This window comes from Salmo salar, chromosome ssa12 (assembly GCF_905237065.1).
Source record: "Salmo salar chromosome ssa12, Ssal_v3.1, whole genome shotgun sequence".
NCBI classification, from domain to species: domain Eukaryota; kingdom Metazoa; phylum Chordata; class Actinopteri; order Salmoniformes; family Salmonidae; genus Salmo; species Salmo salar.
Window position 1 is genome coordinate 75,172,332 of NC_059453.1, and position 26,554 is coordinate 75,198,885.

General features: G+C 42.4%; 1 protein-coding gene across 2 annotated transcripts in view; it reads right to left on the reverse strand.

Moving 5' to 3' along the window:
- LOC106565843 (prickle-like protein 2) overlaps window positions 1-26,554 on the reverse strand; it is a 119,613-nt gene that overhangs the window by 69,501 nt on the left and 23,558 nt on the right. The window contains exons 3-4 of one of the 2 annotated variants that reach the window (XM_045691772.1): window positions 3,141-3,245; window positions 2,822-2,916 (exon numbers count right to left, since the gene is read on the reverse strand). The exons of the other annotated variant lie outside the window; for it this stretch is intronic. The gene's annotated coding sequence lies outside the window, so the exon portion shown is untranslated. The remainder of the gene's footprint in view (window positions 1-2,821; window positions 2,917-3,140; window positions 3,246-26,554) is intronic. 2 annotated transcript variants of the gene reach the window in all.

The window sequence follows — 26,554 nt, forward strand, 5'->3', positions numbered from 1 at the left end:
AGACGTTTCAGTCAACAAGGTAGAAGTAGAGGGGATGAAGGTCTTGAGTTCTGAGCCAACCATCTCACATTTACATTCCCCTGGGGGGAAATCTGCTAAGACTATTCTGTATGAAAGAAGCCCTCAGCAGAGAAAGCCCTATTGTAATGGCATTGGAGCTAGTTGGATTTGACATGATTTCCATGAGATTTTATGATAGTGTGTTTAATTCTATGAAACATAGTCTGGTTTAGCGAGGAAACAATCTGAAAATGAGAGGACTGGGTGAGTAGAGGGAATAGAAAAATGTGTTCTGGTTAGATCCATGACAGAGAGATGAGAGGAGAGGGGTGGTTTGGATGGCACATAGACAGAGGGTCTCACTCTCTTTATCCCTCCTTTCTTTCTCTCCCACTTTTCCTTCTGTGCCTCCACTCCTTTCCCCTCAATCTGGCCTCATCGTTTCAGTATCCCTTCTTTCTTTCTCCTTCCCCCCCCATCTCTCACTCAGCCCTCTCTCTCTGCACCTCACTCTTATCCCTCTCATTCAGCGCCTCCCTTGTCCTCTCCCACCCCATACCCCCAGCCTCTTTACATTTATCTCTCCCTCACTCCCCCTCTTCCACCCTCTCAAATCAAATTCAAGCTGCTTTATCCTCTCTCTCTCCCCCCTCTCTAGAGTTGTTGAAGGAAGGCCTTGTGTTTGACAGACAGGTCCAGAGTGCAGTCACCTCCCTGGCCTGTGCTATCAGATGGCAGGCTTGGAAGTACTGAGTGGCAGGCTGGTTAGTCAGCCCGCTTTCTTGGCTCTCTGGCAGATTCAAGTGTGGTGGGTGTCGAGCCAAATACTGGAGACAAAGATACTTTTGGCTTACCACACAAAGAAAATCTAATAAAACTTATGTTGGACATGTGTAATATAAACATACTAAATGTCACTCAGATGCAATTATTTGAAATTCCGTGTATAGATGGAATGAATTTGTTCATGTTGATGTTGGCGCACGCTTCTCTATTTTCCCCAGTTACAAGATGTAGGCCTACACTGTGACATCACCACAGAGGCAGTCTGCATTGTGAGCTCACTGAGGGGTCCCCGGCTCTGTTTCCATATCAATGTCGCTCATGTCGCCATTGTTCAAACTCTTGTCAGTGGACAGTTGACTGGCGTGATATTTGGTTATGTTGTTATACTAGAACAGGAAGAGCTACAACAGTAACAGACTCAAGATGGATGATTGGCAGCATTAAACCAAAGTGTCTGAGATTAAATATGATTAAAGATTAAATCTCCCCGCTGGTCTGACTCATGGCGAGCTGTGCCCGGGACATTGATCAGTATACAGCATTAGAGCAGGAAATGGGGCTGGCAGCACACCCACTCTTTAAATCAATGGGCACACTCACCACCTGGAGAGCCTCTAAAGATCAACACACCACATCCATCCAGCCCATTGTCTTTCACTCTCTCTCCCTCCTTTAATCTTCCCCTCCTCTGCACTCAGCAGAGCCCTCTTCCTGGGGGTATTGTATTGAAAGGAGGCTGTTTGTCCTGGGTCTGTGTGGATTGATGCAGTCAGCACTAGCCTTCAGTGTGTAGCTCTAAGTAAAGGTTCAAATGGCCAGTTGGAACCCAAAATGGGATTAACTTTCCAAGATTCCTATCTAGCTGACAGTTTTACATCTGCCCCAGTTGATACCACTTTCAATCAAAATATCTGTTCTATTTTTCCTGGTTTAACCACTGGCTCTAAATCAGTCAACATGGAGACCATTTTGGGGACAGAAAGGGCGTGTTCAGGAAGCCACAGCCTGTTATGTGTCAAACCCTATTCTTCTCCCTACTAGGCCTGCGCCAGCCACTCACACCCGGGTGCCATAAACATTGAGTGCAGCACATCTATGTGGAATGTACCTCGCGATTTATAGACACTCACACAGCCAATAAAGACGGCCGACCCAGCAGTGTATATCTCAGATATAAACTGTACTTTAACTTGTCATATCTGACATGATTTGAAGCATAACACACACCAAAAGCTTTTGATATAAATGCCTAGACTACCCTGATATTCACAGCCAACTACACACAACCTTAACGCACAACCCTAATACACTCACACACCTTGTCCACATTGCTGAGACAATAGTCTGCTCCCTGTCCCTGCTCTAGCCCCATATAAGTGGAGTTAAAAATAAAAGAGGAAGGTATGTCACACAGCTGTGAGATGCAGGGAGATTTGTGTGCTGTCAGTCCACTTAAATCACAACAGCTGAGATGACAGGAGACTGCTTTTACACTGCCTTTTCCCTTCTCTCCCTCTCTTTTTCTCTTTCTTCCCGCTGTTTCCTCCTTTTTTTTGCCTCCCTTTTTTTTACTGTATTCCCCCTTTCACTCTTTTCCAGCTCTCACTCTAAAGATAAAGCTACCCACTCCCAACACCTTACCTGGCAGGCTCTACAGAGCAGTGCTAAGAGAATGAAAGGACATGCTTCAAAAGATGTTTACATCACACATGTCACAAGCCTTTCATACATGACTGTAACACACACACACACACACACAAAATCTGAATCCCACAAAATGTCATGACAACAAAAGGCTTATAGAGACACAGACATGTATTTCCAAATAACCTAAAATACCAGTTGTGCACACATTTGCCTAAAGAAACACAAGTCAGTCAATCACTAAAGGTATTAGACATAACAGAGAGAAAAGCTAGGAAACTAACATGAGTGTATCCAGGCAGAGATTCCATGGCTGTCAGTTTGTGTGTGTGTGTGTGTGTGAAATGGCATGTTTGCTACAGTGTTGAATTAATATGTAAAAGTTACTCACCACTTCCCCTCCAGCTGGCTGAGCAGTGCAGGGACTGGGGATCATACAGTCAAATGACAGAGGCTCTCAGAGGATAATCACTGCAGCACGATAGCCTGAAGAAAACACTTTTAACGTTTATGTAATTGAAAAAGTCTGTTCCTCTCTCAGATGAGCAACCGGGAGAGAAGGGTGAGAGAGAGAGACTGACATGGAGATGATTGCCTTGTGTGTTGCTGACCTGAAGGGGAAGACTTCACTAGACTGCAACCAGTGGATCAACCATATGGATGCATGGAGTGAGAGGAGGAGGGAGAGAGAGAAGGAAAGAGCTGCTCACCAGAGGAATGTTATCAGGGCTGATCACCAAGCTAGGAGCTGAGCAGGCAGGCTCCTTAGCCAGGACCCCCAGTTAGCATGGAGGTTAGATTGCCACAGTGGAAAGCTAGGGAAAAGAGGATGAATCAACATGTTGTGCAATATAAAAGGACCTTAGAAGGTTAACTTCAGGTTTGATTGTGGTATGTTAGACTCTCCTCTACCTACTGAAAAGACTGCAGCGGTAGCAGAGTGGAGAAACTGGGTACTGCTACTGCCAGCATCTTTTCACTCGAATCCACCTCTACTTCCACACATCTGCCTGCACAGTACTGAACTGGATGGAAACATCTGCTATAATACTTTCTGTAGAGCCAGATCTTATGTGATGTTCAGCTAGTAACGCTCTATTGGTTTAACTAAAGAGAGCTACAGTTGAAGTCGGAAGTTTACATACACTTAGGTTGGAGTCATTAAAACTCGTTTTTCAACAAATCCACAAAATTCTTGTTAGCAAACTATAGTTTTGGCAAGTCGGTTAGGACATCTACATTGTGCATGACACAAGTCATTTTTCCAACAATTGTTTACACACAGAGTATTTCACTTATAACTCACTGTATCACAATTCCAGTGGGTCAGAAGTTTATATACACTAAGTTGACTGTGCCTTTAAACAGCTTGGAAAATTACAGAAAATTAGGTCATGGCTATAGAAGCTTCTGATAAGCTAATTGACATAATTTGAGTCAATTGGAGGTGTACCTGTGGATGTATTTCAAGGCCTACCTTCAAACTCAGTGCCTCTTTGCTTAACATCATGGGAAAATCAAAAGAAATCAGCCAAGACCTCAGAAAAAAAATTGTAGACCTCCACAAGTTTGGTTCATCCTTGGGAGCAATTTCCAAATGCCTGAAGGTACCACGTTCAGCTGTACAAACAATAGTATGCAAGTATTAACACCATGGCCATCATATCGCTCAGGAAGGAGACGCGTCCTTTCTCCTAGAGATAAACATACTTTGGTGCGAAAAGTGCAAATCAATCCCAGAACAACAGTAAAGGACCCTGTGAAGATGCTGGAGGAAACAGGTACAAAAGTATCTATATCCACAGTAAAATGAGTCCTATATCGACATAACCTGAAAGGGCGCTCAGCAAGGAAGAAGTCACCATAAAAAAGACAGACTACGGCTTGCAACTGCACATGGTGACAAAGATCGTACTTTTGGAGAAATGTCCTCTGGTCTGAGGAAGCAAAAATACAACTGTTTGGCAATAATGACCATTGTTATGTTTGGAGGATAAAGGGGGAGGCTTGCAAGCTGAAGAACACCATCCCAACTGTGAAGGACAGGGGTGGCAACATCATGTTGTGGGGGTGCTTTGCTGCAGGAGGGACAGGTGCACTTCACAAAATAAATGGCAGCATGAGGAATGAAAATTATGTGGATATATTGAAGCAACATCTCAAGACATCAGTCAGGAAGTTAAAGCTTGGTCGCAAATTGGTCTTCCAAATGGACAATGAACCCAAGCATACTTCCAAAGTTGTGGCAAAATGGCTTAAGGACAACAAAGTCAAGGAATTGGAGTGACCATTACAAAGCCCTGACCTCAATCCTATAGAACATTTGTGGGCAGAACTGAAAAAGCGTGTGTGAGCAAGGAGGCCTACAAACCTGACTCAGTTTCACCAGCTCTGTCAGGAGGAATGGGCCAAAATTCACCCAACTTATTGTGGGAAGCTTGTGGAAGGCTACCCGAAACTTTTGACCCAAGTTAAACAATTTAAAGGCGATGCTACCAAATTCTAATTGAGTGTATGTAAACTTCTGACCCACCGGGAATGTGATGAAAGAAATAAAGGCTGAAATAAATCACTCTCTACTATTATTCTGACATTTCACATTCTTAAAATAAAGTGGTGATTCTAACTGACCTAAGACAGGGAATTTTTACGAGGATTAAATGTCAGGAATTGTGAAAAACTGAGTTTAAATGTATTTGGCTAAGGTGTATGTAAACTTCCGACTTCAACTGTACATACATCTTAAATGGAGTGTAACCTCACCTTACCATAGGCCTCTCCATGCCAAACCTAAACATCTTCTCTCCCCAAACTGCCCCCTCTTCCGCCACCCCCTCTCCCCATGCCAATCACATGACCAATAAATATAGGAACAGGACCTGTAGAGCATGTGAGTACAGGTTAAAGCAGAGCCTTTTATCAGTAGAGCCAGAGTGAGGTTTCTGGACCTGTCAGTAGTGTGCTGTGGGTAGAATATGATTGGTTCTACAGCAGCGCTCTACACTGTACAACTACTGTGATTCATTCCCATAAATCCATATGGATTTCTGTGGTGGAGGACAAGGAATCACGCCAGGAGAGTAACACGCACTCATACCTGACAACTAGTGCCAGTGTTCTCTTTACGACTATTATCACCCTCATGTGCGGGCGCACACGCACACAGAGTATGATGCCAGGGTGAACAGCGATGAACATTCCCCAGCGACATGTGTGTATGCCACTTAACATTAATGTACTGTATATTAGCCCAGTACTAGGCAACAAGCCACACTCACCCTCAATAAATGTCTCAGATGTTGCTATTTTTTGCTACTATGGAGAGCTGCCTGCTAGAGTGGATCATAATTTATGCATGACACTGAGAAATACCTAATGTCCAAAACAAGCTTAGGATCACTAGTAAAGACTCAATTTTGGAAAATACTGGCAGCTGTGTTGATGTCTTAACTGGTGTTCGTAATATAGTCGAGCCACACGATAGTATGCATTGGTTGAAGCTCAATGTTAAATTCAATTCTCCCTGCCATCATATCTAAGCCAATATAACATCAATGTGGAATTCGCAAATCAACTTGACTGGAGGTACACAACACTCTCCCCACCTCTCGTGATGATCCGTCCGGCCTTTACCGAGAGCCACTACACCAGATTTTTTTTGTTTCCCGAACCTAGCTCAAATTCTAGACGTTGGATTAAAACATGGCTACAGCACTCATACAGTGACCAGTAATTAGACTTAGATCCATTGGACTGAATAAGTTTGTAGGTGCAACAGTTTTTATTAAATTCACAATTTACCGCTATCACGTGCACATTTCTGCCCAATATAAACCAACGATGTGCTACCTTCTTGTAGCATTTCTGACAACGCTAACATCTTTTCAGCCGGATCTTATAATTCTAAAACTGGGTATAACTCAGTTGCTGCGCAGCTAGCAGTAAAAGGCTAGCAGCTGTAGATAGATAGCTCAAATCAAATTTTATTGGTCACATGCATCGAATACAACAGGTATAGACATTACAATGAAATGCTTACTTACGAGCCCCTAACCCCTAAATACGGATAAGAATAAGAGATAAAAGTAACAAGTAATTAAAGAGTAGCAGTAAAATAACAATAGCGAGACTATATACAGGGGGGTACCGGTACAGAATCAATGTGCGGGGGCACCGGTTAGTTGAGGTAATATGTACATGTAGGTAGCGTTATTAAAGTGACTATGCATAGATGACAACAGAGAGTTGCAGTGGTGTAAAGTGGGCCAAGGGGGGCACTGCAAATAGTCTGGGTAGCCATTTGACTAGATGTTCAGGAGTCTTATGGCTTGGGGGTAGAAGCTGTTTAATAGCCTCTTGGACCTAGACTTGGCGTTCCGGTACCGATTGCCGTGCGGTAGCAGAGAGAACAGTCTATGACTAGGGTCCTGGATGGCAGGAAGCTTGGCCCCAGTGTTGTACTATGGCCAAGCTAACACCAGTTGGATGTGAAGCAGAAGGTAGCTAGCTAGGTATATTTTGCTATGGAAAGTTTTTCATGTGGCTTTCAGAAAACTGCTGACCTGGACACTTGCGTGTAGTCAGGGCACAAACAAATAAGCTCATGAATGTCCTTGGCTGAAGTTATAGCCAGTTATATACACCAAACTCTGGGAAAACTGTCACACTTCAAATTTATAATACATGCACACAGCAGAACAGATGTGTCGCTGTTAGAAGATCCAGAGCAAATTCAGTCCCTTACCATGTGCATTAATTCAGTACGCTCCTTCCTTCCTCAACACAATTTTTTCTTGTCATTATAATCCAAATTTGCACTGACTGATCAACACAGTGTCAAGTTACTTTACAATGTCTTCCCAAAAAGCATCCACAAAGCATCCAGGTAAAACAACATCATAATGATCTGGGGTTCTTTTCGCAATCTGTGCACAGTCAATAGAAAATGTCATGACTGATAACTTGGTTAGCTATGTAATAAAATGAAACCATTTTCAACACATCAACTGTTTGACTATTTGGTTTTTAACCAAGCAAGAGAAAAATGTACTCAGTACTGATTGAATGTTAACAAAAACATTGTCATCGCCAGACTGTCATCATCAGACTGTCCGTTTAATTAGTGTCAAGTTGACCCTCTATAATGGTTAGCTTCACAGCCCTGGGATTTGAAGGTCCTGTGTTTGCCTACCGGAGGGGATATTTTGACCCCCTCCCCACCTCCATTTCCCGATACACACACCAACGTTGTGTGCTTATTGTTATTTACTTGGTGTCTCTTAAAAGAGCCTTTGGGTTCGTTGGGCATCATTGAGTGGCAAGGGTCAGAGAGTGTGATGTGTACTAGTACTATTGTGGCGTCTTGCTACCATGGAGGAGAGAACAGTGGAGAGACCAGTTCTCAAACTCTCAAGGAAGTGGTCGTTGTCCTCATCTGTCAGATGCACGCCATCCCTACGGTACAAATGCACGTGATAAGTTGTACAGGTTGTAAATGTTTCTCCTTTTCAGGCACCACCTTCTGTCATTTGAGAAGCATGACATTTGTCAAGCGGGCCTATGTGGAGCTGACAAATGACTTACGCTTATTCACATGCACACTATCAGTAGTACTTATGCATGTTCTATTCCAAACCTGTGAGTACTCCCATCTGTTTGTTATATTTATACTACCATTTATAAATGTGGGAATGTGTGCTCTTTTACTGGAGTTAGACAGCAGTGTACAGCATTACTGAGAACGTTTGCAGCTAAAGGATTTAGAGCACCTATCCATTGTCAGATTTGTAAGTACGTATTCTTAAAAGTGTTTTGTACTTGTCTAATGACTTTGTATTTTACAGGTGCTTCTCAGCAGTTTGTCATTTGTTTGTTTTAGGAGTTACCAAATTGCTATTGACTAGCCACAGGGTTATACAGGCTTTTTTGTTCAAGCCCAGTGCTACCAGACCTGATTCTACTAACTGTTCATCAAGACCTCAGCTGTTCATCGAGAATCAGGTTTGTTAAAACTGGGCATGAACAAGAAAGCCTGCATAACCCTGGAGCTCTTCAAGACCAATTGTGGCCATCCTTGAATTCTATGTATAAAGTTTACTATATCTGATGAATATACGTTTGATTGTAAATTGTACAATTTTATACTAATTCACTATTGTTTACAGGTAATGTAGTACTAGGCGTTTCTTCAGTAAACTTTAAAGTACATTTCCATGTAAATAGTTAATGGGTAGATGATTATTTTGTGTATTTTACTGGAGCTTTCTTGATTGTCTTGTTAAGAGATCAGGGAACAAATGTCCAGTTTACTCCATATTGGCGTAAATGGATTTCAGTTTTTTCACTTCCCTCTGGAAAAACAGCTGTCAATATTGAATAAATACAAATAACTACATTATTTCTGTTGCCATTTGTCATTATTGTGTACTTTTACTTTACTTGTATTGCTTTGTTTAGCTGTATTATAATGTTGTATAATCACCTTCAGATGTAAAAACCATGGAAATGAAAAACAAAAAACTACGTTGGTCTGAAAAAGAAAATTCAGATGAGCACCACAATGCGTACTTCACCCATGCTCTACCAACACACAGCTTTGACCTACTACAGTAGCTATGTTGGTCTATTGTACTTCCAACAATGTGTAGGCAGATTGCTTAGGATTCAAACAGCTGAATTCATACTCTTCAGAGGGATAACTGACAATAGTGTCCTGCGATTAAAATAACACACACACACAAATGTTTTTGGGGTCACTTAGAATTGTCCTTCTTTTTGAAAGAAAAGCACATTTTCTGTCCATTAAAATAACATAAAATTGATCAGAAATATAGTGCAGACATTGTTAATGTTGTAAATTACTATTGTAGCTGGAAACCGCAGATTTTTTTATGGAATATCTACATAGGCGTACAGAGGCCTATTATCAGCAACTATCACTCCTGTGTTCCAATGGCACGTTGTGTTAGCTAATCCAAGTTTATCATTTTAAAAGGCTAATTGATCATTAGAAAACCCTTTTGCAATTATGTTAGCACAAAAACAAAGACATTTCTAAGTGACCCCAAACATTTGAACGGTATATATCATTAGGCTGTATGTATTTTTAGATATAGGCCGATTGTAAATGTGTATTATTGTAGCGTCATCATCTTTATTGCAAAAATAAATACAAATACCAGTGTTGTAGCACTTGAGACCAGTCTTGGTCTTGGGTCTGGTCTTGAAACCACATTGAGTGTCTCGGTCTTGTTTCGGTGTCGGATACATTTTTACTTGGTCTTGAGTCGGTCTCGGAAAGGGAGGACTCGTCATTTCTTCTAAAGACCAGCGGAGTAAAACAGACTCAGAATTATCAGCTTCCACTCAGTCAGCGCATAAAACCGCTTCGCCAGGCCAAATATATACACTCCATTCCTGAAACATGAACATTTTACTGCAGTGGGCTAAATCAGGATCACACAGAGGTATTCTTGGTAGTCTTAAACAAATATACTAAGAAACAAAAGTACAGTATACACCTCACACACATGGTTATGGGCTTAAAAAAACTAGACACCTGTACCATATCAGATATAGAGTTGACATTCATTCAATTTTGAGTTTGAATCCCAAAATTGCACTTATATATATATATATATATATCACATAATACTGAAATATAATAACACTGTTTGACAAACACCAGATTTTTTGTTGTTGTATATAAATATAATCTTTACTAATTATGCAAGTATGTAAATGTTAATTACATAAAGTAACAATGTTTATTACAGCAACAGGGTAAAGGACGGCAGGCAGGCTCAGGGTCAGGGGCAGGCAGAGCGGTCAGGCGGGTGGGCTCAGGGTCAGGACAGGCAAGGGGCAAAACCAGGAGGACGGGAAAAGAGAGACTGGGGAAAAGCAGGAGCTGATACAAAAAACGCTGATGACTTGACAAACAAGACAAACTGGCAGACAAACAGAGAACACCGGTATAAATACACAGGGGATAATGGGGAAGATGGGCGACCACTGGAGGGGGGTGGAGACAATCATAAAGACAGGTGAAACCGATCAGGGTGTGACACATGCAAGTTATTTTCAAAGATAAAAAAACTATTCCACCAACACTCTTGCTGTTGAAAGTTATTCTTACAAAGGGAGAAGCTAACAAATTAGCAACAACATTCTCTTCGATTCACCTGCTGGAGCCGCTGCAAACTAGCCTACAACAAAAGCTAGGGGATAATGGGGATGTCTAGACCGTGGGGAAACTACTGCTCACTATTGCGCAGTGTTTTTACGTTTTTGTGAAAACAGTCCCACCCATTTCAAGTCAAAAAGTGACTGGTTGATTACACTGTCACTCAAAAATGTTCCCTTAATATAGTTGAATGGCAGATGCCTTCTATCTAGCTTCTGAAGAGATTAAAATCAGAACATCATTGAAAAGAATAATAATAATAATATTTTATAAATCCTTAACCCTTCTCTGATGGCATAGAAGGCCCTCATTGTTCCCCACTGTGTTTGGGTTAGTAATAATTTGTAGACTGTCTCTATGTGCCCTCGGCTTACATTTGTTTTACACCATTCTGAATGTCTAAAGAATCCATACATTGTTCTGAAATATGAACACAGAAATACTGGATATTTTGAACTCTGTTATGGTGGCAATTTGACAAAATTGCCACCATGAATTGGACATTTTTCTGGTCTCGGATCCCTCGTCCGCCTCCCGGTCTGGACTCGGTCTCACCCCCCTCTGGTCTTGGTCTTGACTCTGACTAGATTTGCTCCGGTCTTGGATCGGTCTCGAACACAACACTAACAAATACACACATAACTTTAAGCTGCTACATAGTCATATGACAGAGGTAATGAACTGTCCATTGTTCAGCACAGCAATTGATAAAACAGGACCATGTTTGAAAAATATTACTCTGGTAAGCTAATGGTTACAGAAATGAGGAATGCAGAGAGGCTTTATAGACCTCTATATCTTTATGAGTGACTGTGTCAAATACACCACCTCCTGTTATGTTGGGTACCTACTGACCCAAAAATGTGTTATGAAAAATATGTATTTTTCAATTACATGTATTGTTAAAATAAATATTTAAGGAAATACAGGCAGGCACCACATTACTACAAGACAAAACAGCTCATTCAATCAAGCCTGATGGTGTTGTAAGTATAAAATTAAAGCTTGCTTTCATATAATAAAAAAAAAAGCTTGAGATGGTAGTGGGAGTGGGGTAATGTCTTAGTGTGGGGTGGGAAGAATGCTATACATTACCTTGTATCTGGTATAAATCACATTATTGTTGGAGAATCTCCTCTAAGAGTATGAATTAGGCTGTTTGAGAAGGTTTGAATCCTAAGCAACATGCCTACACATTGTTGGAAGTACAATAGACTGTAGGCTGGAAAACCTTGGTAGAGCATGGGTGAAGTACGCATTGTGTTGCTCATGTGAATTTCAGAACAATGCCTACTTCTCACTGAAAACATATTTTTTTGCTTTTAATTGCAACAAGGTTAGTGTATGTGGTCATGCAGAGGAAATGCTAAAGACGTGACTCTCCCCTCCTCCACCACATCCCTCCATCACCCATCCCCCTGCCCACAGAGAGGTTAACTCGTTGTCTGCCCCTCAGGACTAAATTAAGTGATCAATCAATTGCACAGTCTCACTGAGAAAGGGGAACATGGGCCAACAGCACACACATACTGTAGAGTGGTAGAGGCAGCTAACTGCCCAAGTGAAAGGAGAGTGTGTGTTTATCACAAGCTGTTCTGAGATACTCATGCGCAATCTGCCTTATAAGGGGACTTGAAAAAAAGACATGACTATCTATTATAAAATGCAAAAATAAACAGCATGGTACAATGTAATGCAAATTATAAAAAATGTCACAGACTACTCATGAAGAGTCTTTGATATACCCATAGTGCACCAAAGAATTGTGGGTTGGCAACTTGGCAAAGGTAATCAATGGTGACAGAAGAAATGTAGAGCTGGTACAAGATAGTTAGTGCCTACATATCTGAATCAATAGTGAAAAGAGAGAGCAAAGACGAATATAATACAATAACACGGCTGTAGCTATTAAAGCCATCTCTCACCTCCACAAAGTAAATGTGTCACGCAGAAAATGGGCTTTGACATCTCATACACCTAACAGAGAATAATCATGATTAAGAACTCTGCATCCGTCTCTTGCTGGGAATCTGCTTTCTTCTCTGATTCTGAAGCCATTAGAGAGACAGCTGGCAGACAGAGTGACATGGTACAATAGAGTATCAAAAGAACCCCAATCCTTCAGCCTACAGTATAAGCATGAGTCTAGACCGTAGTAGAGTATTAGGAGCTCATATAGAGCACAATCCTGTCTGAGACTATCCTGATGCAGAGCCTAACCACAGCAAGGAGTGTGCTAAGGATGGAAGCTCTGATCCAGGCTATCCACACTGGGCCAATTATGGGCTCGGACTGTCAGCTCACTGGCACATTACCATGCCTAGGTTAGCCTTTCAGACCCCAGAGGAGAGGCCTAAGGCGTCCTCATGCTTCCCATCCGAAACATTTAGAGCATATATTATGAAAACATTGTGACGTTTTTGTTCCTTTAGGTCTCCGGCAAGGTTTGTTTCGGCTGTTTGTGCACACAATTTCTTTGCTAAGGCAAGCCCAAGTTTGGTAACTGAAGTCTACGCCCCTTTGTCAGTGATTGATCAACAGTAGGGATTCTTCAATTAAGTGTTTGTTCGTTTGTTTTCATGCAAATGTTTTCACTTAAGAAATACTGCACCAAACATCTTAGTTAGATGTAAAATTGTGCGACTAAGACCTCCTTGGCAAAAACAACAAAATGAATTATCTTAGGTTAGTTCTGAGAGACAAAAAGTACTATTGCTGCTTTTTCCTTGTATATTCAAGGGAAAGTCTTTTAAGGGAGTAGGCGTGGCACAGACGTACACTTCGCCTAGCCATTCTGCATTCTCCTAGTACGCCTTTAGACCACAGGCTGACCGTCAGCCAAGATAGAGAGAGAGGGGTGAGGTGAAGAAAGGAGAGGAGAGAGAGACCAATCCCCTCCTCTCTGCACTGCCCTGGCAGTGAGCCCTTTGGCAGGCCCTCTGGTATCCATTGCGTCTGGGTAATACTGGGGGTGGAAGGCAATGCGGGAGGGTGCTGAAAGTCAGCCAAAATGTCAGATGAGGAGAGAGCAAGGTTAAACCAACACTGAAACTTTGGAACAAGTTTCATGCAATCCACTGAGAGACACAAAGAGAGAGAGATAAAGAGAGATATAGAGAGAGACAGAGAGAGAGAGAGATAAAGAGAGATAAAGAGAGATAAAGAGAGATATAGAGAGAGATAGAGCGAGATGGGGAGACTGAGATCTACAATATGACTGCAGAACAAAGTTAGCCGAGGTCAGAGAGAAGACAGATGTCTCTGACAGCTGTTTCCGATCTGTTTATTTTCAGAACGAAGGGAGATGAGAGAGGTTGAAATGACAGAGGTCAACCTGGGGAAACTCCACACTAGAACCCCTGAGGTAAAGAGTCATACTGTATATAGATAAACCACTGTATGTAAAGGCGATAAGTCCGCCCTGTAGTGCAGGGCTCAAGGGGTTAAAGTCCTCTGAGTTCCAGTGGTGTTCCTGCCACTTAGTTTCACAATGCCCAGCTGTTTGCCTCTCCAGAAAGCCAATGAAAATGCCAGGCTGCGGTTTAGACGTTCCAGAACACAGACTCCGGGGACTGGGATCAGAGCTGGGGATCAAGCCACTGCTACAGAAGGCTCAAGTCCATCCTCTCATCCCTCCCTCCACCCTTCTTAGTCTCCTCCGTCCATCTACTCCTCCTCTCCAGACATGTCCTCTCTCCAGGGATAGTTGGACGCGCGCACACACACAGTCTGTGACAGTAAAGAGGCAGCCTCTGTCCCAGACTTGTCAGTCAGTGTGTCTTTATTAACCACTGGCCGACTGAGCCACTCCCCTCCCGACAGAGAAAGAGAGCTCACAGTACACACAATCTAATGAGGTATACACAGTAATCGCCACACCTGTCAATCACACTCAGCACAGAGGCGGGGAGTCGCATAGAGAAATCAGTGTCTGTTTAAAACAATATAACGAACTGGTCGATTCTGGGGACCGTGTGCATTGTAGCAGTGATTGTTATTATGTTGATGAAAGTTTATCATTTTGTCATTTCAGTTAGTGGAGGAGACAGAGAGAGTGATAGAGAGAGATTGAGGGAGCCTTGACCTCATCCTAACCTTACTCCATAAACAGACAGTGATGATACAGCCTGGGTGTCTCATCTCATGCCCCCTGTCTACTGGCCACACGTTTCACTGGAAAGGATAGGTCAAAGCTATTCCAGATGGATAGCTCCATAACTATGTAGATGAAGCTCCAGAATACTGTTCTCTCAAGTGTAGCACTCTTTCAGATCTGTGGTCACCAAAGGAAATTAAAAGTCCTGTTAGAACCCTGATCTATCCATCGAGTTGGGAGTGTTCTCCCCACAGTGAACAGGAGGGGAGAGGGTCATGGGGCTGGGACTCCTGAGTCAGTTCCCGGCAGCCAGCAGCATCTGTAAGTCGTCCTCGGCGGGAGGGAGATACTGACTGCAGAACCACAGAATGCAGTCAGCCAGTCAGTCAGCCAGCCCATCACGGCTGAGCTACAGCTCTAGACCTCTGCTGCCACTGATTATAGACCGTCCATCTGCTACACATTCACAGGGTGGGCATTGAGCATGATCCATTTACTGCCTCATCTCTGCTGCATCCTTTAATGTACATCATGGGATTCAGTCAGAGAGGTTGTTAGAGACAGTGGCTCTCAGAAGGTCTTCAACCACACTGAGGTCAGATCCAGAGACACATAATCTAGCTACCCCTCCCTAACCTCTCTAACCTACAGCAGTGAATGGGTTATGCACTAAGTAAGCAAACTCTAGTTAGTGTGTTTGGATTATCTCTCTCTGTGTTAAGGGGGATGATGACGGTAAGTCTTCTATGAACAATGCTCTAATAATGTACACGTCTCCACTGAGAGTCATGATGAAAGGACAAGGATAAGAGGCCTCTGAAAGGTCACAAATCAACAAGACCCACTGGGAGAACGACCAAGCTTATTTCACTGGAGTGGGGCGGCAATAAAATACAGAATATGGAAAGATGATTTTTGCTTATGTGTCTTCCACACATTTGAGATGCCTTAGTTTGGCAGCCAGAGAGCGTGTGATGAGCTGTGGTAAAGACCACTGCCTCGCGAATCCTAACAATGTATTTTCTTCTGAAGTCCTGGGGGTATAAACAACACATGAAATGCTTTTTTGCTCATCAGCAAGCACATCTGAGAACAGCCAAACCAAACTCTCCAAACCCCATCTACAATGATGCAAAACACATGCTCCCTCCTTCCCTTCCTCCTCTCATCTAAAACACATTGCCTCCCTCAAAAGTGGCCCGAACAAATGCAAGTGGTCGCGACCATAAACAGTCCCATATAAAATTCTCTTAACATGAATTTCACAATGTGGCAGCAGGGCCAGTGGCTCTCTCATCCAGGATCACCAGAGTGTACCCAGACCCACGCGTGGCCCCAGCCCAACGACAGCTTCGCCTCTCTACAACCCCCCCCCCCCCGGTCACTGGGGAGCGGCACTGTGTGACACGATGACACTATCAATCAGCAGATATTGGCTCTATTGACAGTGTCCAGAAGAGTCCCTGATGTTACCACTCACTCTTCCTCTCATCCTCCTTCATGCTTCTCTCCCTAAACATTTCATCCTCTATCTTTGTCTCCACATCTTTCTCTTTTCATTTTCACATCATCTCTCCCTTCCTCACATCCTCACATGCTCAGTCTATAGAGCCTGTCTACTAACCCAATCAGACAGCACAAAATGATACTTTCCTTGGGGGCCACTGTGTATCTTATAAATATTTAATTTACTATGATTCACTTTCTGTGCATGCATAATGCACAGGTTAGCATTCTTTGTCATGAATCTTGTTCTTGAGGCAGCTCTGCAGAGTGGTCACAAGCTGGCACAGTCACAAAGTCATAAAATCTCATTTCAAACCTAACCTTAACCACACTGCTAACCCTAACGCCTAACCCTAACCTTAACTACACTGCTAACCCTAATGCCTAACCCTAACCTTAACCACACTGTTAACCCTAATGCCTAACCCTAACCTTAAATACATTTTTACAATGTAGCCAATTTTGACTTTGCAGCTGGCCTAACTAAGGGGAAAATCGCTCAGTTCTGCCTCCAGGACAAGACTCATGACAATAAAATGTCAACCTGCGCATAATGCAGTGACTGTTTAAAGAAGAGGGTATCAAATTAGGGAAAATAAGAAGCTAAAAAAAATAGAAAATGAGATCACAGTAGGCCGGTAAGGACAAAAAACCCTAGAAAAAAAAACAGATCTCTCTTTTGACAGAGAACTGCTAAGATGTAAGCAATGAGGGAGAGCCATTAGTGAGGCTAAAAGCTGAACTGGACAGGAAGCAGAGGGCGAAATTACACTCCAGAGGAAGACAGAGCCGTTTTACACACTATCAGAAGGATGGAAAAAGGCAATAAGCTCCCTGACAGCAACGTGTAAACTTCATGAAGCCAGTGTCAGCTCCTCTCCCAGTTACGCATGAGCAATTTTTATCTCTCCAAAAAGCACGGTCCTCCTCACGCCTATCATACTGCTCCCCGCCACCCCTCCGCACAGAACAGAGAAATACCGGTGAAGCATTTACATGTGCCACATGGGATGGCTAGAATCCAATTTCACACAGACAGATGTCATATATCAGACTCTCCAAGGAAGCCAAACATCCTTTCAGCCGAACATCCTTTTCTTTGAGAGAGAGAACAAACAGACGGAGAAAAGGAGTTAGGGAGAGAGCTAGAGCAAGGCCATAGACCTTCCCTCTGGTCTTTGGGGCAGGCATGTAGGAGAGGAACAAAGGGATGATCAGTGGGCCCTGGAAAGCAGGCGCTCAAAGGCTACCTTTGTCTGTGAAGTGAGGAGCAGGACAGCAGGCCCCAACACACATGAACGTAAAAAAGAACACAAAGCGGAGACCTCGGAATTATTTAATAATAAGCAATAGCAGCATCAACAGGGTGGGGTCACTTCATTGTAATGTGACCTGGCTACTGTAGCCATCTATCCCTCTTTCACAATTACACCAGCCAGCCAACCAGCCCCTTCTCCCTACAATTCAATCACTTCTCCAATGAAAGGCTATTAAATTGCTATTTTACTTTCTGGCGTATTTAAAGAACTTGGCACAATAAGTGGTTGTCAGATCAGCTATTACGATGTGATGGTGCTGACCTGTACAAGTCAGTTTGAAAGGAGAGGGCTGGATGGAAGATGGAATAGGAATATGTGTAATCAATTGAAGAGCTGGTCCTCAAAGACATGAGGGATTTGACTGGCTGCGGAACAAAAATCTGCTCTACATGACTACATAACCATTAACACCAAAACAATAGGATGTATTTTGTTTAATGATGTATACTATGTAGTCTAATATTTCAAGACAAATATTCGATACAGGAAACAAAAACAATATCACTATCTCATTATGCATGCACACTGTAGGTACACTCGTATAAGGACCCTCTCAAATAGGCGCCCATATCTGTAATGTCTGTCTTATATGTCAGCTGTGGGATGACAGACAGCAGGCGAGACACCACCAAGTGAGCTGACGTGAGGCATCTCTCTATGGACCTGGGGGATAGTGATCGCTCACGCACGAACGAACGCACGCATGCAAGCACACACATGCCACTCTCTCCCACTTTCCCTCAGTGCTGGTGTGTCCTATCTGGGTCCAGGTCTGGCTGTTCATGGTTCAGGGGTTCTAACTCTCTCAGATGAGCTGCTGATTCCCTAGTGGCAGAAAAATCTTATTAAAAAGTATAATCTGTTATCACCACCCTGGTGAAGGTTGAACGTGGGGAGAAACAAATTCAGGGAATGATTCATTTTAGATTTGGAATTCTGCCTCTCTGGCTAGGTCCTTCTACAGTACAGTATGTGCTGGTAGCACAGTGCGTACTGAAGCTATCCAAAAACTACAAAAACATGTGAGGGGAGCAAGATACATTTCTGGAGACAGAAAAGGTGAGTCAAACAAGTGAAAATCCAGAGGGAGAGAAAATAATATTAGGTAGGATTATCCTTACTTTACTTTCTCATCTCCAGATCACTCCATCTTCTCACTCACTCTAATTCCCTCTGTCTTTCCTTCTCTCTTACCCACACATCACTTGTTTAACCCTTAATGTCTTGAGGAAGGCTGTAGTGATCTAGCTGATAAACGAATGGACCTCTGTGTCTAATCATTTTCACCCTAACATTAGGACTAGGTCTGCCCGATCAGACCCTACAGAGCCTTATAAAAGTACACAGAGCATCTGATGTTTGAACATTGGATAAAAGTTTAAACACACAGACAGAGAGAGACAGAGAGAGAGGGAGGCAGGGATGAAACAAAGCTTTGTCCTGCCCTAAGGGAGTTTTACATATGACTTGAATGATTTGATGATTGGAAAAATGGATGAGTGGAATGAATAGTTCATTAGATATTTATATTGTTCTGCACATTCATGGAAGCTAAAAATACAGTATCAGGTGACGGAAAACACTACCGTCTTATCTCGCTTCTCCTTTTGTGCTGTTTAGATCACAGACTAGTCTTTTCTCCACATCTTGACAGTTTATACTGTACACACCAGACAAGTGATACTGCTGAAACCCACAATGTAGCACAAAGTATAGCTATCTTGGAAGATAAATCTATGCTTTCTCATGTTAAATACTGCATCTGTTTTCTGCCTGCCTGATGAGTATGAATGGACAGGAGCAGACAGGAGTGGTGAAAAGGGATGAGCGAGAGGGGGCACATGGGGTCAGGTTAGATAGCTGTCATTGTACTGTTCCTGATTCCTGAATCACGTCTGTACCATGGAAACAAGCATTCAGCATAGATTCACCGCTCTGCCTCATTCCTTCTCAGGCTCAATGTCTTCCCTGCCTCCTTCTTGCTCCAGGGTTCCATACTGCGATCAAAACAGTCAAATTTGTGACTGTTTGATTGGCAGTGCGATACACATCGACGTACAGGAGAGGTTTTGGAAAACCTCTGGGCCAGCCGCCAGTGAAAAAAATATTGTAATAATGCAATTTTTAATATAGGCTATATAATTGAATATAAAAAAAAAAGATGGATCCCCGAAGCTGTTCGTTCATTTTGTTGATTATTTATCACACGCGCTGCACATATATAGCCTATAGAAATGATAATAGACAGAGAGCTCGCTGCTCTCAAACAGCTGGTTGTTGCGTGGAGTGAAGACCGACAGCGGTAAGGATAGGGAAGCGGTAGAAATGATGTTCCAAGTTATGATATATACCAGTAAATGCTAAGGCAAGAATGGGTATGCAAAACAGGTATTTAAAAAGTTCAAAGTCACAGTTGAATATTTGCGATGTGCGAGGTCATCATGGAAAAACCTACCTTGAAAATCAGACATTTCCTCTAGGCGTTTCCATCCATAAAAAGTAATTGAAGTTACAGCACCTTCAGAATGTATTCACACCCATTGACTTTTTCCACATTTTGTTACAGCCCGAATTTAAAATGGATTGAATTGAGATTTGTTGGTCACTGGCATACAAGCAATACCTCATCATTATGTTTTTAGGCATTTTTACAAATTAATAAAAATGAAAAGCTGAAATGACTAGATTCAAAAAGTATTCAACCTCTTTGTTATTTTAAGCCTAACTACATTGAGGAGTAAAATGTGCTTATTAACAAGTCATAATAAGTTGCATGGACTCACATTGTATGCAATAATAGTGTTTAACATGATTTTTGAATGACTACCTCATCTCTGTACCCCACACATACAATTATCTGTAAGTTCCCTCAGTCGAACAGTGAATTTCAAACACAGATTCAACCACGAAGACCAGGGAGGTTTTCCAATGTCTCACAAAGACGGACATCTATCGGTGGATGAAAAGGTTAAAAAAACAAAACAGACATTGAATATCCCTTTGAGCAGGGTGAAGTTATTGATTACACTTTGGATGGTGTATCAATATACCCAGTCACTACAAAGATACAGGCGTCCTTCCTAACTCAATTGCCTTAGAGGATGGAAACCCCACAGGGATTTCACCATGAGGCCAATGGTGACACAGTTACATAGTTTAATGGCTGTGACAGGAGAAAGCTGAGGATGGATGAACAACATTGTAGTTACTCAACAATACTAATCTAATTGACAGAGTAAAAACAAGGAAGCTTGTACAGAATAAAAATATTCCAAAACATACATCCTGTTTGCAACAAGGCACTAAAGTAATACTGCAAAGAAATTGGCAAAGAAATTCACTTTTGTGGTATGTTTGGGGCAAATAAAACACATTACTGAGTACCACTCTCCATATTTTCAAGTATAGTGGTGGCTGCATAATGTTATGGGTATGCTTGTAATTGTTAAGGACTGGGGAGTTTTTCAGGATAAAAAAGAAACAGAATGGAGCTAAACACAGGAAAAATCCTAGGAAAAAATCTGGTTCAGTCTGCTTTCCACCAGACACTTGGAGGTGAATTCACTTTTCAGCAGGACAATAACCTAAAACACAAGGCCAAATCAACATTGAAGTTGCTTACCAAGAAGGCAGTGAATGTTCCTGAGTGGCCGAGTTACAGTTTAACCTGTTTAGGATAGGGGGCAGTATTTTCACGGCCGGATAAAAAACGTACCCGATTTAACCTGGTTATTACTCCTGCCCAGAAACGAGAATATGCATATAATTGTTTGATTGGAATAGAAAACGCCCTAAAGTTTCTAAAACTGTTTGAATGGTGTCTGTGAGTATAACAGAACTCATATGGCAGGCCAAAACCTGAGAAGATTGCATACAGGAAGTGCCCTCTCTGACCATTTCTTGGCCTTCTATAGCCTCTTTATGGAAAATAGAGGATCTCTGCTGTAACGTGACATTTTCTAAGGCTCCCATAGGCTCTCAGAAGGCGCCAGAACGGGGAATGATGACTCTGCAGTCCCTGAGCGAAAAACAGTAGCGCATGTGGATAGTGGTCGATCTGAGAACAATGAAACGGGCGCACGCGTGCACGTGAAGAGTCCATTTTACATTTTCAGTCTTTGAACGAAAACGACGTCTCCCGGTCGGAATATTATCGCTATTTTATGAGAAAAATCGCATAAAAATGGATTTTAAACAGCGTTTGACATGCTTCGAAGTACGGGAATGGAATATTTTGAAATTTTTTGTCACGATACGCGCCGGCGCGTCACCCTACGGATAGTGTCTTGAACGCAAGAACAAAACGCCGCTATTTGGATATAACTATGGATTATTTGGAACCAAAACAACATTGGGTGTAAACTAGAAGTCCTGGGAGTGCATTCTGACGAAGAACAGCAAAGGTAATCCAATTTTTCTTATAGTAAATCTGAGTTTGGTGAGTGCCAAACTTGGTGGGTGTCAAAATAGCTAGCCATGATGGCCGGGCTATCTACTCAGAATATTGCAAAATGTGTTTTCACCGAAAAGTTATTTTAAAATCTGACATTGCATAAAGGAGTTCTGTATCTATAATTCTTAAAATAATTGTTATGTTTTTTGTGAACGTTTATCGTGAGTAATTTAGTAAATTCACTGGAAGTTTCGGTGGGTATGCTAGTTCTGAACGTCACATGCTAATGTAAAAAGCTGTTTTTTGATATAAATATGAACTTGATTGAACAAAACATGCATGTATTGTATAACATAATGTCCTAGGAGTGTCATCTGATGAAGATCAAAGGTTAGTGCTGCATTTAGCTGTGGTTTTGGTTTTTGTGACATTATATATGTTAGCTTGAAAAATGGGTGTGTGATTATTTCTGGCTGGGTACTCTCCTGACATAATCTAATGTTTTGCTTTCGTTGTAAAGCCTTTTTGAAATCGGACAATGTGGTTAGATAAAGGAGAGTCTTGTCTTTAAAATGGTTTAAAATAGTGATATGTTTGAAAAATGGAAGTTTTGGGATTTTTGAGGAGTTTGTATTCATTCAAAGGCTGAAAGAAAAAAATGGAGAATTCTCATGAATGCGCATCTCCAGTGTCACTGGTTCCCAGCCTGACCACTCACAAACTCTCCTGCTGTTCTTCGCCCAGAGACAGGAGACACGTCATTCCCCTTTCTGGCGCCTTCTGAGAGCAAATGGAAGCCTTAGAAAATGTCATGTTACAGCAGAGATGCTGTATTTTCGATAGAGATGCAACAGAAGGACAAGAAATTGTCAGACAGGGCACTTCCTGTATGGAATCTTCTCAGGTTTTGGCCTGCCATATGAGTTCTGTTATACTCACAGACACCATTCAAACAGTTTTAGAAACTTTAGAGTGTTTACTATCCAAATCTACTAATTATATGCATATTTTCGTTTCTGGGCAAGAGTAGTAACCAGTTTAAATCGGGTACGTTTTTTATCCGGCCGTGCAAATACTGCCCCTTAGCCCCAACAGGTTGTTGTGGACTTAGAACATCCACTTCAGTTGTTTTCTTTTTTTTTTATGTGATTTTGAGAGCGAAAACCTGAAAAAAACGTGGGGAACAGTCCTTCTCCCCACCTTCTGCATTTTGGTGTCAGTATAATATTTTCAAATTCTGCCCTTTTCGCAGAAAAGAACACATGGCACTTTAAATTCTGCAATAAAATATTTTGAACTTTATTTTAACAGTGTATTTTCTTTGCTGTCACATTAAACCTATCCAAATAGGGCATGCTAATTTAAAATATGGCTAGTCATTATTAGACTGGTTCTGTTTGGAATGCATGCACATTACGGGACATAGGCCAGTTCATTATCAATTACAGATGTTTTTGTAAAAAAATTGTTGAGATCAAATCATGTGCTGATGCAACAAACTGAATAAGTTGGTAGCAGCAGTGCCACCAGTGGAAAAAGTTAGTGTAGAAACCCTGCCTTGCTCCCTCTCTCGGCCTCTCTTTCTCCCCCTCACAGACCTTCTTTCTCACCTTCACTCTCTTAATCTGCCCATCTCTGCTAACCCCTGGCTATACTCTCTATCTGAACAGAAATCATCAATAGACATAGCTATTTGGCCCCACATTTCACACACAAAGGAAGGATGACACTTTATTGAAAGTCTATTTCAGAGCTCAGACAGCCATAGACTGATGTCACAGGCCAAGTACCGCAGCACAGCTCTCTCTAAACAGTAGTCCATGATGACACAAAGTTACAGACTAATAAACTCTTAAATACGATGGCCCCATTTCACAAAATACACTAGCACTGCATATTTTTCACCTGAAAAAAGCCTGCCTCGTTCCTAAAAAATATAAACATTTTGGGAAATGGGAGCTCATTAGCTGGAAGTGAACTTGGCTTTCTTTTTGCACTACAAAGGTTAGCAACTAGCAGATGCAAATCAATGTGAGCGAGAGATAAACAGAAAGGGGGCACAACTTCAAAGTGTTGGCCTGGTGAGATAATGATTCCTTCTGTTGATCATGCAACAGGTCATCATAAATACCCCTTCCCATGGAGACTTACCCAGACTCTGCTGTAAGCAGCCAATTTACACACATAAATGTGCATATAGACACACACACGGAAGCGCAAACACGAATGCATGCACACGCACACACACCAGCAAAGCCAATCTTTTCTTCAGGAAGTAGCTAAAGTTAAGGGTTAAGGTTGCGAAATATCCAGAGCACCAGCTTTTCAAACTTTCAACGATGATTTAGGTTCTGCTCCCTTGGACCTGCAGTCAGAGTCCATTTCCTTCAGTTCAAAGCCGACTGACTGTGGCAGTGCGGTGGGTTCTGTTCTTGACAGACTGCATCTCCTCTGAGCCAGGTGGACTAATTAAAGATGACATTAAATAAAGCTAACACCGTCCACTTGGCATCTGCCTCTTACCTAGATCACACCCAGCCTCCCTGTTTCACCAGCCTCACCCAGGCTATCTGCCCTGTTTCTCCCAGGTTTCACACCGGGCTGCCTGCTCTCACACTCCAGGCAGCCCATCGGACCAGAGAGGAAGCTCAGAGCGGGAAATGGCTGATGCAGCCCACCTGGGTCATTACACCCAATATAATCAGTTTATGACTGGTGAAGGAGAACAGCCAACCTACACTGTACTTACACTCACACCAACATTGTGTTAACACAAATACACAGTCCATGTGGTGGAGCCGTTTTATATTAGCCACTTGGAAGGTAAACTTTTACAGAAGTGAGGGGTGCACACCGTTGGCTTATGCTGCTGCTCACAAACCCTGCCAGAGCAGCAGCATATGGGAGATACATTAGTCGCAACACAAATCACTAAGTAGTTCAGTCTGTTGAGCAGAGCTCGTGGCTTCGATGCTCCTTAACTCCTGGATTTGAACAATGCTGACGTCGGAGAAAGCTCTGTATACATCCCCAGACTGTACCCTTCATATCCTTCACTGTGTCCTAATGAGGTTTTAGGACAGAGGTATTAGGAATGGACTAGTTTTTCATTCATTACCATCTCTGTGAGAGCTTGGAAAGATCCACAAGGCTGGGCCTGCCAAAATGCAAAAAAAATAAAGTTAGCCTGACTTCCAGCTCGGCGCATTGTGTGCATTTGTGATACTAGTGCGTGTGTGTGTGTGCGCGTGTGTGTGTGTGTGTGTGTGTGTGTGTGTGTGTGTGATGGCACAGGAGTGGAACTCTGAAAAGCACATAGCATATCCAACACTATAAGGCCCATGCAGTGCAGAAGCCTGCCAGAGAATCTCTTTCACGACACCTTAACCTTTCTCCACAGAACCCCCTAGGAAAGATGTTATCCAACCATTTTGGAATAAAACAAGGTTGAGATGTGTTAGATGTAGAAAATCTTTCCCAGTATGATAAATCTCTATGTAGAAATGTCTCCCTCAGTCAAAGTATGAAAAGTACTATTCAGTCTGCCTCTAATGGATTCAAATGTTTTCTACTTAAAATAACCACAGAGAACAAGTTAACTAAGACCCCACTAATCCACCAACAATAAGACCAAGAATGCGGCTCGTAATGACCTCCTTCCATCTGATGTGAGTCAAACACACACTGCTCAGGCTCAGTGGGGAAAGAGCGAGCATGGCTACATGAATGTGTCTGATTGGCCATTGAGTAGGTCTGGACCTGGACTGGGCTGTAGAGGCATCTGATTGGTATTAGTAAGCAGAGCGATGCCTGGTCTTGATATGAGTGTGCTGTCATTAGACTGGGAAGTGAAGGCCACAGGGCGCTGGACAGGGGCTCACTGTAGGGTCCTACAGCCTCATACTGACTTCTGATTACTGAACTTGGTAGCCATTACCCAGCAGGCCAACGAGACGATTGTCAATTACAAATCGAAATAGGTAATGACTTTTCAAACATGTCAAATGGCTTAGGCCTATGTAAAATGATCTGTTGTCCTGCAAGCTATCCGTTAAGAGCATGCAGAGACTGAATGAAGTCCGTTTCCACCATGATTTCAGATAACTAATAATTTCTCCCAAACACAACACAACACTAAACATCACATCCTACATCCATTGCTACAGTGTGTGTCTACTTTGAAACCTGAGTATGTGCCCCCCCCTCCAAACACACACTCACACCAAAATAGCTTCCACATGTGGACCTTTGACTAGTGCTTGACCCTATTAACCCAAAACAAGGCCTACTAATGACACCTCACTCCTGGTCCCAGCTCAGCTGATTCACTGACTGATAGTCACACACTGACGGACAGACAGAGACAGCCAGTCAGACGGGGCCTATCAGAGCTGGTTCCTCATCCGCTCTATGTTGACCAGGAGGAGGTCAAACAACAGATGGTGGGCAAAGGATTACTGCAAACTCTGTCACAGTCGAGTTTAACCTGTTGGGTCTAGGGGGCAGCATTTGCACGTCTGGATAAAAAAAATGTACCCGATTTAATCTGGTTACTAATCCTACCCAGTAACTAGAATATGCATATACTTATTATATATGGATAGAAAACACTCTAAAGTTTCCAA